This window comes from Chroicocephalus ridibundus, chromosome 2 (genome assembly GCF_963924245.1).
Source record: "Chroicocephalus ridibundus chromosome 2, bChrRid1.1, whole genome shotgun sequence".
Classification (NCBI taxonomy): domain Eukaryota; kingdom Metazoa; phylum Chordata; class Aves; order Charadriiformes; family Laridae; genus Chroicocephalus; species Chroicocephalus ridibundus.
Window position 1 is genome coordinate 134,407,460 of NC_086285.1, and position 12,158 is coordinate 134,419,617.

The following is a 12,158-nucleotide window of genomic DNA, read 5'->3' on the forward strand; positions in this document are numbered from 1 at the left end:
GGACATAGCCAGAGAAACTTTAGTCTGGATCACTGATAGCAGCTATTTCTGGCCTGTGTAAATTAGAAAGTTTCTTGGTCTTCTATAATGTGGCTTGGAGGAGCTCACGGGGGCCATGGGGATAGTGGCAAACAGAAATAAATGCAAACTCCATACCTTCTGGGGAGTATTCATGTTCAGCTCCTGAACTTTAGACCTCCTATATACTCCTGTGCGGTTAATGTGCTGTATAAATAATCGCCCCTTGAGCTCCTCTGGGCAGTGACTCAGAGCACCCACGCTGAAAGCTTAACCCCCTCCGATGACTGTATGGGACTCCTGAAGTTAGACTGTACATGTCAATGTATCTAACAGCTCCCTTCCCTATATGCTGTGCCACCTTCTCCATTGCTTTATTGCGACATTTAAATTTAATCCTTGCGGATGTGAGAGTGAACCCCAAATGCATAATTATAATACTGGAGTAGGTCTCTGCCTCTGACTTAAGTGAACATCCTTTCAGGTAGCCTGAGGCAAATGGAAAAACAGCTTAGATCCAGTCCCCTTGTTTTCAGCTATGCTTTTGTACCACTTTCATACGTACTTTTTGAAAAAAGCTATTGAAACACTTGGTCTTCATGCTGCAGGAACTGTTGCTGAATGGTTGATTGGAAATCACAAATGTTTGCTCATCAATCTAAAGAAATGTATCATTAAAAGTAAGTGTCTAGGTAGAAATATCGACTTACAGTACTGCTCATTACTGTATTGGAGGGCTTCCCATGCTCTGGAGTCTTTCATTTTGGGGTGTTTTTTTCCTTGTGTGCTCTCTTTCCCTTGTGCTCTCCCAGATCAAGCTTCCAAGGGTCTCTGGTGAGTGACGGAGCTCACTGCTGAAGAGCTTGTGAATTAGGGTCATATCCTAAGGTTTTTTAGAATTGTTTTCACATTTTTAAGACAATTTCCAATTAACCATTAACCAGACAATTAACCATTAACTGAGGCTAATGATTAAATATTTAATATGGATCACTATTCTAACCAGTGCCAATTTTTCCTTCTTTTTCTGTACGAACATGCTCTATATTCAAAGTCAGTGGGAATGTGTACATGTGTGTGTGCGCGCATGTGTATCTGTGTTTTAAAATCATAGTGCAGTTATTGGAAGTTTTCTAGAGAAATTGAAGCAAATGACTGTGTGGTTACATAGCGACAAGAGTAGGATTAAAAAATAATTTCAATGGAAGAATTTACCACGCTGTCTGGTATAATTACTCTTCCATTACGTAGTTTTTAGGGTCACAGTGAAAAAATAAAAACGCCAGACCAACAAAACTCTGTAATTCATGATGTTTACATGATTCATAATTTACAATGGGAAGGAAATGGAACGTTATGTGAAAAAATGCTATGCACATTTTTGCACAACATTCTACTGATATATGAATCATGCTTGTCTTTGGTTAACTCAAGGGAAATAATCCCAGTAATGTATGTAAGGCAGTCATGCCCACATGTCTGGGGTTTTTTATATCCAGATTTCAGTGGAAAGAGAGATACTTTTTAAACAGATGGCAAACAAGCCCCTTTCCCCCCAACTACTTAGCAAATTTAATAACATAGCTAATTATAGGACTGCGTATGTTAATCCATTCATATGCTCGCTCCATATATTTAATGTCACAAGTCAAAGGGATCTATGGAATTGCTGGGCAATAGCAGCTAAATTACATCCAGACAATATTCCCTCTTTATGCTTTTGAGACCGAATCTCTTGGGATTTCTGTTGGCAATTCAGTACAAAAGCTCATGTAGAATTCTGTAGCTGCAGTCCGGTAGTGACGGTAGGAGAAGCTGAAACGCACTCAGAGGCTGCATCTGCCTGGTCTAAGGTGATGTCCCATGTCACATTTACTCTCAAGGGTCAGAAGGAAGAAGATGAAGACAGTTGTTCCCTGTGAATTTTCCCCTTGGTTGCTGGCTGTGTCATGGGGCCGTGATGCTCCCAGGGCTGTTGGCAGGAGAGCCACAGCCATCTGCTCAGGTGAAAGGGCCGTTCCCTTCACTCAGAGCTACTGCATCTCTTTAAATCACCATGTTCCAGTGTTTAAAGGGTGGCTACAGAGAAGATGGAGACTCCCTTTTTACATGAGTCACATGGAAAAGACGAGGGGCAATGGGTACAAGTTAGTCCTGGGGACATTCCGATTGGACATGAGAGGAAAATTTTCCACAATGAGAACAATCAGCCATTGGAATAATCTCCCTAGGGAAGTGGTGGATTCCCTGACATTGGACACTCTTTAAGATTCAGCAGGACAGGGTGCTGGGCCATCTTGTCTAGACCTTGCTTTTGCCAAGAAAGGACCAGATGATCTTTGAGGTCCCTTCCAACCTGGTATTCTGTGATTCTTTCTAGACTCTCCCCTCCACTCCACTCCACTCCAGAAGACCTGGTAACAATTGATGAAATACTATACCAGGTCAGCATGTCAAGAACCTACATACTACTGAGAGCTGCCTGTTGAGGGTCAGCAAGGACTAGGAGCCACCACCACTTAGACCTGTGAAGCATCAGCCCTATCTTTGACTGTAAGAAGGAGAGGGTGTGAATATTTCTTGGTGGTGCATCTAATGTTATTTTGCATGCGTTACAACTAAAGTATGTGTGACGCCATTCATGCTGGAGGTCAGAAGCAACTTTGAAAACATGCTTTTCTGAGGGGAGAGGCATGCTAATTATCTGTGAGGACAATGGCTCATTTCTCTGTGACTGACACTATGGAGTACTTTGTACCAACAAAAGCCTGATCTCAAGTGTCAGATGCACTGAGTTCTTACATCAAAAGCCGTCTGTATGGCAAGGAAAACAACCTCAGAACCAGACCATCTCTTGGTTAGTTTTATATTTGTCATATGTAAAAGATTTGTCAGTCAGGAAGGTCTGGCTGTTTCCATCACCAGTCCTTTTTATGTAGAATTCAAAGCATATTACTAATAAAGTGTAAAAATTCAGGTTAAAAAATGTGAAACTTGTAAGAGAAAACAGTAATACTGTCTGGAACAGGTTAAACACCAAAAAGGGCAGAGAAAATTTAGAGTATCTGAGTTCCATAATCTATGGATCTGCCTACACGTATCTGTTTGCTTCAAGTGCTCTTTGTGATCTGTCAGAATTATTTAAAAACTTTTAAAAATGTATGGAAACGAATTTAGTCACGTATCACAGACTAGCTCAGGAAAAAGAAGAGTCTCACAAATCACAGAGGGATTAAGTCGGGGGGGGATTCAGAAAAGTGAGGGTTGGTGACGTCTGTTTTTGTGCAAGTGCCATCCTCACCCTCCAAATGTAGGGGCGAGGTGTCTCTCAATTCATTTAACCATTGCGACACCCATTCGCTTCCCACAAAATGTTGACAACTCGAAATATTCATGCTGCAGACAGTGGCTGCAAGCTAATCTCCTGTTTGAATTTTCCTGTTCATTTCCTTCATTTTGTTACTTTCATAATTAAACTTATTTTATCCCAGATTTTAACTCTTGGAGCTGTCAGAAAAGCCAAAACTGCAGTGAGTTTATGGACTTCTACACTACCCCCACAAAGACAGGGTTTTTGTCCAGCCGCTTGGTCCATTCGTACAGCCCTTGGTGGGATGGAGGTGCTGATGCTCCAGTCTACTGCTTGCCCCGTTTCTGCTGCGGGGTTGTGCCCACAGAGCGACTGTCCCACACTCTGCAAAAGTCTTCACCTGAAAAAAGCCTCCCAGGAAAGATTTCCACTGAGACCAGGGGAGCAACTCAGCCCTCTCTGCTACCACTGGCTTTCTCTGCTGCCTCATCCCAACCCCATAGCTAGTCTGTGCCTTTATTCCCAAGGCAGCATCCCTTCCCTATGGATGTATTTCTCTGAAGTGCCATGTAGTCCTGTAGTCCTGAATCCGCTGCCCCCCAAATCCTATATTCTTCCTAAAGTCTGTAGGTTGCTTTTAAAAATAGAGTATGCCCTGGCTGTGTGTCTCACTGGGCAGAGGGCCTACTGCCTGTCATCCTTGATGTCTCTCTTACTACTTGTTTCAGCTGGTTGTTTTCTCGGTATTTAAAGGCTTTGTTGTGTTCCACACTTTCAATTAAGGAGGAAAAATGCTCTCTGTGTTGTAAGAGTGAAACTGGCAGTTGTACGCTTTGGTTTGTAGCATAAACAGTTGCACAAGGATTCATTGGCAACCTTCCCTTCACTAAGGAGGCTATCAGCTAAATGTCACAGATGTGTCTGGGTCTTGCCAAGAGCTGGAAATGTACTGGGAAACTTCTGAAAATGCCCTCAATTAAAAAAAAAAAAAAGCTCTCAAGTCTCAAGGATATACTGGACACGTGCTAGCTACAGCAGAGGATGGAGACTCTCTGAGCATATGGTTAGCGTTTCTTCTTGTGCATTCCTCCTTACCTCTGGAGTCCTCTTCCTCACGTAACGGGCTGTGCCTCTCCCCCCGCTCGAAGCGAGTCTTCCTCCTCAGCAGCTCACTTCTTCCGTGTGGCCTATAAAGCTGAGCTTTTCCTTCTTGGTAACAGGATCACAAATAGTGTAAAACACTAAAAATGCCCTAACCCCTTGACACCTTTGTTATAACCAAAGCAACAGCATGATCTTATTGCTGGAACGCTTGCCCTCCCTTCCCTCATCACCCATGATCGCGTCATGGTTTAACTACAGCCTAATCCTGCAAACACTTCCTACCCAGCAGAGCACTTACCAGCGCCTAAGTAGCCCACTGACATTGGTGGATTATTCCAGGTAGTACGTCCTAGGAAAGCTAAAGAAGTGTTTGTACCACTGGGCCATTTGGTTTGCAAGCTCTTGGGGGATATTATCTTTTGTCTATAAAGAATCATGCACACGCATGGTGCTGTATAAATAATTAATAATAACAGAACTCACATCAAACTAGCACATATGGGAATTCGTACCTCTGGCTTTCCTGGCCGCTAGAAGAAAAATCACAGAATTATGGAGTTTGGAGAAAGCCTCCTGATAGCATATCTGGGTTTGTAGAGTTCACCTCTCTTTGGGAAAGTGTTTTCTCTTCCTCTGCACCAGAGGAAACATTGAAGGACCTTCACCTGGCAAGAAATGCACAGGAAGCATATTTTAAGTTAATCCAAAATCTGATTAATATCTCCCAAAGGTAAATTAAAGCTCTTATCACCCTGTCTAACCTTTAATTGCATAACACAGGAGATCTGGGTTTTATCAAACTCTTGACTCTTTTTGTGTTAAGATTTCTTTGGCTTTCAGCAATATTGCACAAATTGTTCCTTGGTGAAGGCCTTAAGCAATAAAATTAAACTGCTAATTTTATTTCCAATGCACTCACCCTTTTTGTTCTCAACTTTTCTTATACTCTTTTCTCTCCAAAATATGACAGAATGAATCTGAATGGATTCAAGTTATCAAACAAAAATAACAGATTAAACCAGGGAAAGCAAATATGCAAGCAAAAACAGAGCTGAGAGGCCGCAGAAGCTTGGAGCTGGATGTGATGTTAACTTCTGTATTAAAAAGAAAAGCAAAAGACTCCCTTTTTTTTAATGTGATTAAGAAGGACAATAAACCTAAGGTACCTGTTAGAACATAGTTCCCTTTTGACTTCAGATGCAACAGATGGTTTCTGATTCCAAGAATCCATAAGAATGAGTCTTTCTGTCAAGATACTGAGTTTGTCATGGTCATACGTTTCTCGGGCTTACATCACCTGTTGCTCAGAGGGAAGTTCATCACTCGAGTGCAGTAGTCATGAAGGAAGGTAGTTTCCTTCTCAGTAAGAACACTTCTGTTTTTTTAGGGGGAGGGTGACATACGTACATCAAATTCAACTGCTGTACTTTCCACATGCTTTTGCAGACCATACTGAGTTGTAAAACGCACGGGTTCAGATTACTACGAATTTTTGTTGCGCTGACAATGTCTTTGATTAGCAGGTAGAATATACTTTTCCGCCTTCAAAGAAGGCTTTAGCCACCAAAACATGGAAGTCACTGGGCTACTTCCCATCTCCGTGGAAACCATTCCATTTTGTACAGAATAATTTAATATTCAGTGGTTCAGAGAGTACAAAAATGAACATGAACAACTGCCTCTTGATAGCTGATATTGATATTTCACTATTTTAAGGAAAAAACTTGGAACGCCAGGCTCTTTCTGTCCTACTCTACAAGTACCCTAAGCACCAGGTAATTTTCTTTTCTCACTGATTTAGTGAATACTGAATAGATCTGTCCAAAGTGAAGTGGACCAGCTGGAGAGATGGATGACACTGCTTCAGCAGACTACAGCCTGGTGGCTCAGGGCATTCTTCGAAGCAACGTGCAGAGGAAGAAGTTAAACTCCAGCCTTAACTACTGAGTAAAAAGCAGATTTTTGTAGGGAGAAGTTCCTCCTTCACCAGTACTTTGTATCTTGCCTAAACTGGTAAGAATCCCTGAAAGTATACAGCATAGGGTATCCTCTTCTTGGGAGAAAGGGAGCATCCAGCTTCAGAGTCCCAAAGTGTCTGGAGTAGGAAATAGTTCACATGGCTAAGATCAAAGCGCTTCTGAACATGCCCAGAAATGGAGATTTACATGAGCAATCTTCTGCTTTGAGAAGCTGGCTGGCTGCGGACTTTAAGAGGTTTTGTGTTAGATCTGGGGTGTACAGAGATTTTTCCATACCTAGTTTGCCTCTAAGTAAGCCACTTCAACATCTGTGTATCTAGAATGTAGGTGCTTCTTAAAATAGCATTCTGTTTTCAAATTGGCAGATAGATCATTTGGATACACATATTTAAATGCACACAGACACACACACACAAATATACGTAGTTTGAATCCATACACACACACACAGAAACACACAAGTATATGTAATATTTAAGCATAGTATGCATTTATAATAAGATAATATATAAAATATACTATATATAAAAAATGTTTAACTCCATTCAAAAAAGCCAGTACTGTCCCTTTTTCTAGATTGTGCAAAACTGCTATTTTGTGTTTATTCTTCAACTGAAACAAAATGTGAAGGACTTTCATTTGTAAAAAGAAACGAAACCATGATTTATTTGGGAAGGGTTTGTTAGGGTTTTTTGCTAAACCAAAATTTAAAAGAAAATAGAAAAAAAAATAATGGAAATTATTAAGTCTGATTTCTCACAAACTTTTGCTTCATGAAAATGTTTTCATGATCTTTTTGAAATCTGTGTGGAAACTTTTGCCTCAGCTCTTGTGCAAATGCAAGAGTTCGGAGTACAACTGATGCAGAGGGGAAGGGACAGAAGACTCCCGGACTTACCCTCAGATGCCTGCAAAATCTGCCACAAAATTTTGTACATGGGGGTGTCAAGGCCTTGACAGCATCCTTCCTCCTCAATGAGCCACTTACTTACTTTTGTAGGTCTTCACAATAGACTGATAGATCTGCTGGTATTTCAAAAGCAGTTTCAAAATGACTCCAAAGGTGATATTCAAGATAATTGTGCCCAGTTGGGATCAGATTTTCAGAAGACATCAGAAAACCTCATCCTTTCTGGTATATTTTAGCTAGGTCAGTATTATTAACATTCTGGCCCTGGGTTATTTTGTCTAAGAGTTAGAAGAAACATTGAAATAGTAGCAACATCTTTCTCTGTGCTGAGTTGATCACATGCAACAAATATTTCACAATAATAAGAGTAGCTTTGTTGAAGTGAGCAGCATAAATTGGCTGCACAGCCTTAGGCCTGGTGACTTTTCTTTTGTAAGGAACTATTTCTTTTCTGGGCTCATTTAATTGCTTACTCCTACCATGTATTGTACACGGGAACTGTAGTCTCTGCTTACCAGATACCTACCTACACTATTTCTAGGGCATCTTTAAACAATTCGCAACTTTATGAGTTACCACTGGGGTTGAACTTTCAGTCACCAATAACCCCAGTGATATGACAACTGAGGACTTGGTTAATAAGGCTGTGTATAAAAGCTGGTTGGAGTATAGTTACTGTGCTGCACTCCAGACTGGTACGTCTTCCTTGACAAGAAAAAAAATCTGCATCTCTTTTACGTTATATTTTGTTTCTGTATAGGACGAAGTCAAGATTCGTTTGCAATAAATTGTCATTTTATGATAATACAAGGCAAGAAATTTCAGTTTAAGTAGTTGGGTTATCACAGTTATATTTGATCTAGCTAGCTACGTGGCTTGGACGTACAATATTAGGTTAAATTCAGGTACTATTGAAATCAATGGACAAACCTCTGCTGTATTCAGCACAGCCTGGATGAAGCTCAGTCTTTCAGTTTCAGAAAAATGAGGTATATTTTAGGCAATAGGTAATTCAATTTTTGCACCACAGACAGATGTCACATTTTGATTTCTGTTTCCCTGCCACATTTAAATACGTCTTCTTTGCTTTGAACCGCACGTGAAGACTTCCTGTCTTTAAACCTATATAAGTTAAAAAAACCTAACATATCTATCTCCAGCCCAGTTCAACTACAGTGAATTGGGGCTGGGGCAGGAGGTGGAAACAGGCCGTTTTAAAAACAGGGAATTAGACTTGATTGACTTTATTATTATTGCCCTTGAACATTTTTAACAGGTACCCATGGCTTATAAAAAAGAAAATGCATATGTGTGCTATGCTGCACATATAATCACAAACAAAAGTAAATAAGCAGGCTTAGGTGATCTGTTTTAATGCACAAAGATATTTTTAATATATTGCACTGAGAGGCATAAACTGTGTTATCCAGGTTAATTTTCCTCTCATATATTGTGTGCTGTCGGATAAAACTTCACAGGTATTCAGGCTCCCCTAGATCCTGGTTGTCAAAAATAAAAGAAAGTTTGGTCCTTAAATTTTAAATTATATTTTCAGGTTATCAAGCACTCTGTTTTGCTTTCCCTCTTCTCATAAATCAGTTATTGAGGTCTATTTAATTAAGAACAGATTAGAAACATTTTCATTGTTGTTTTTTAAATTTCCTTTGTACTGAAGTGCTACGGAGTTAGAACACCAAGCACAAAAGTGCACAGCCAACCATGACTAACTGCATAAAGCAAATAACAAGCTGTATGATCAAAAACGAAAGCCAGTGCCGTTCATGTGGAATAATAGAAATCATACCACCAAAACACTTCATACACGTCTCATCTACTGACGTACACACTTGCTCAGCTCATATCACGCCTCAGGAATGCAGTTACAAACAGAAAGGGACCTGCACGAGAGGTAAATACCCAGAGGGGAAGCCGCGCTTCCCTGTGCCTCATCCTGGCGGTACTTCACCCCTTCAGCTTGAGGTTCGTCGGCTGTGGGGAGGGAAAGGCAGAGCAAGCTGTTACTCAGGACATGCTTCTCTCCTTCCAGCTGTTCTGGAGACCTGGAGGTGCTGTTTGCAAGGAAACGTAGTGATAGGACGAGGGGCAATGTTTTTAAACTAGAGCAGGGCAGGTTTAGATTAGGCATTAGGAAGAAGTTCTTTACAATGAGGGTGGTGAGACACTGGCACAGGTTGCCCAGAGAGGTGGTGGAGGCCCCATCCCTGGAGACATTCAAGGCCAGGCTTGATGGGGCTCTGAGCAACCTGATCTAGTTGAAGATGTCCCTGCTCACTGCAGGGGGGGTTGGACTAGATGACCTTTACAGGTCCCTTCCAACCCAACACATTCTATGATTCTACGATCTCCTCGGGGAGCTACGCCAACTATAGGTACCAAACACTACTGCTCAGTGCAGCTAAACTTGCCATGTTTGAGCTGGAAGGCTGGTGAAGGACAGTCACTCTCCGTTCCCACTGGTCACAGAATGATGTTCTTCCAAAGCACAGAAAAATCACCACGCAATGTTGTATTTAGGGCTCTGACATAGGCCCTGTCTTCACCATCATTAAAAATAGCCTTCAACCCTCTGCTGATTTCTCTCAGGGGTTGCAAAGGCCATTCTTATTTGAGCAAAGAAAATCTTCCCTCTTTATGGGGTGTAACTGAGAGTGGGGAAATGCTGGATATTTCTGGGAGAGGATAAAGAGATTTTTACCAAGCGTATATTTTTGACATAGTGTTTTGAAACAAACAAACGAACAAAAGACCAAACCTCTGCCTATTAACTGGAAAACAAATCCAGCTTAAAATTTTTGCTCAACTCTCGCTGCAGGAAATGTGAAACTTTCTGCTGTTTCATGGGGAATTGGAGCAGGCCAGAGAGACGAGAACAACAACAAGCAGCCACCCACCAATAAAATGCATGTAGTAAAGTACTGTCAGAGAGATCAAGGGCTTTGCATACGCGTTAGGAAGGATTCGATTTCATTGTTAGTTCAGGCCAAGAAGGAGGAGATTCCATATTCCTGCAATCGTTCATCCCGACTACTCCCCTACTGATTTTTAAAATCTGTTGTGGCTCAGGCCTTTCCTCACGCTCCAGAAGGGAGAGATGGCAGAAGGAACAAGAGCTTCTGTGGTTCCTCTCTACTCGTTATCCAAAGACCCTTTAAAAATGTTACCGATGAGTGCTAAATCTTTTAAATCCTATGACTATGACTTCGATCAAAGGAAATTATATACCAGCATAATGCTCTCTTGAATTCGGTGGGGACTCTAGCTGAGGACTAAAATCAGCTCCAATGTAAGTGGAAGGTGAATGCTGGGACAGCTGGGGACAGAAACCTGCACCCTCTTCTCCAGCTCTACGTCCCCGATGCTGCTGCATTTTGCATTCATTGGAAGCAGCGCATCTGTCCCTTTGGAAATCAGTGCTACACGTGTCAATGCAAGAACAGAAACTTCCAGAGTGTGTGGAGTTGTTGACAGGCCAGTGTGCAATTGGAGATGATAACTCAGATATAAAAGTAATTGTGCAAATTCTCGCCCTTCGAGTCATATCAGATACCCCCATTCACTCAGTGATGAAACTTTTCCTGTGCAAGTTCTTAGTTCACTGACCCCCAGAAGGTGTTGAGAAGATTTTCTGAGAGGATTCCTGAGGGTCCTGTTTTCTCTTTAGCATGATTCCTCCCAATTAGTGAGTGTTATAGGCCCAGAACTGATGACAAGTTGGGTTCTGAGTCCTTAAAGAGTTGAACATGGTGTTGACCGCAGTGCCCTCAGTAGTTTGCTAGATAGGCAGACTGCCTGTCCTAAGCTTTGTTCCTTATTCCTGCCGTATTCCTAAGCACCAGTTTGCACCTCAGATCCACATCTGTAAAATATGGCGTTTTCTCATCTTTGAAAGCGCTCTGAGATCCAGGATGAGAGGTGTGGGATGAGTGCAAAACAGGGAACTAAACTATTCTCGATCCTTGGCAAGCAGAAGTTTGACAAAGTCTCTACCTCAAAGAAGGTATAATCTAAAAAATAAAAATAAAAAAACATTCATTGCTGTCAGAAAAGTAAACTCAACACTTTTAGAACTAATAATAACATTCAGACATATTGCTACTCTTCCAGTGATTAGCTAATTATTAAACAAAACTAAATATAAAGTTTACTTTGTTCCATTGGTCCCTATTTACAAATGCTTATCTAATTTTAGGAAGGAAAATCAGAAAACAAAATCAGGTTACTGAGGGAAAATAAACTGTGTTTTAGATCATTGGACTTAAGACCTCCCCAGCAGCTTATCACTTTGCTGTTCTCCACATGCACTGCAGCAAGCCCGGTGCTCAGCGCTGAGGCCACTTGCAACAAAGCAACTCGTCTGAAGTTTAGGGGACATATTTTCGTGGCTTTGCCCTGGGAATGGCAGCAAGTATCAAGCTGTACCTCGAGCTTCTGAGCAAACCAGTACAAAGGGTTTCTCTGGAGCGACGGCGGGTTCTGTGAATGCCAGGGAGACCACACTGCCAGTCTCCTTGTCACATTCTCCCCAGTGAGCTCAGCCTCTTGCCCTTAGGACAGAGTTGTCACGGAGGGGGTTTGCCTCTCCCTTTTGTTCTCGTTCTCCATGGGAGGGGACAGCAATGCCATTTGTACTCTTTTGCATACTGGCAGGTACTGCTAAAGCACAGACTGAGCCTGTTTCTGAGCTCCCTGAGCTGGCTGCTGAGGTGAAGGAGCAGTAGAAATTCTGCTCCAATTGCCAGTTAGGCAGGTAACATATCCCTGAGAAAGATGGTGTGCAAGAGCTAATTATTTTTGTATGCTGCTGCCTGAATAACTG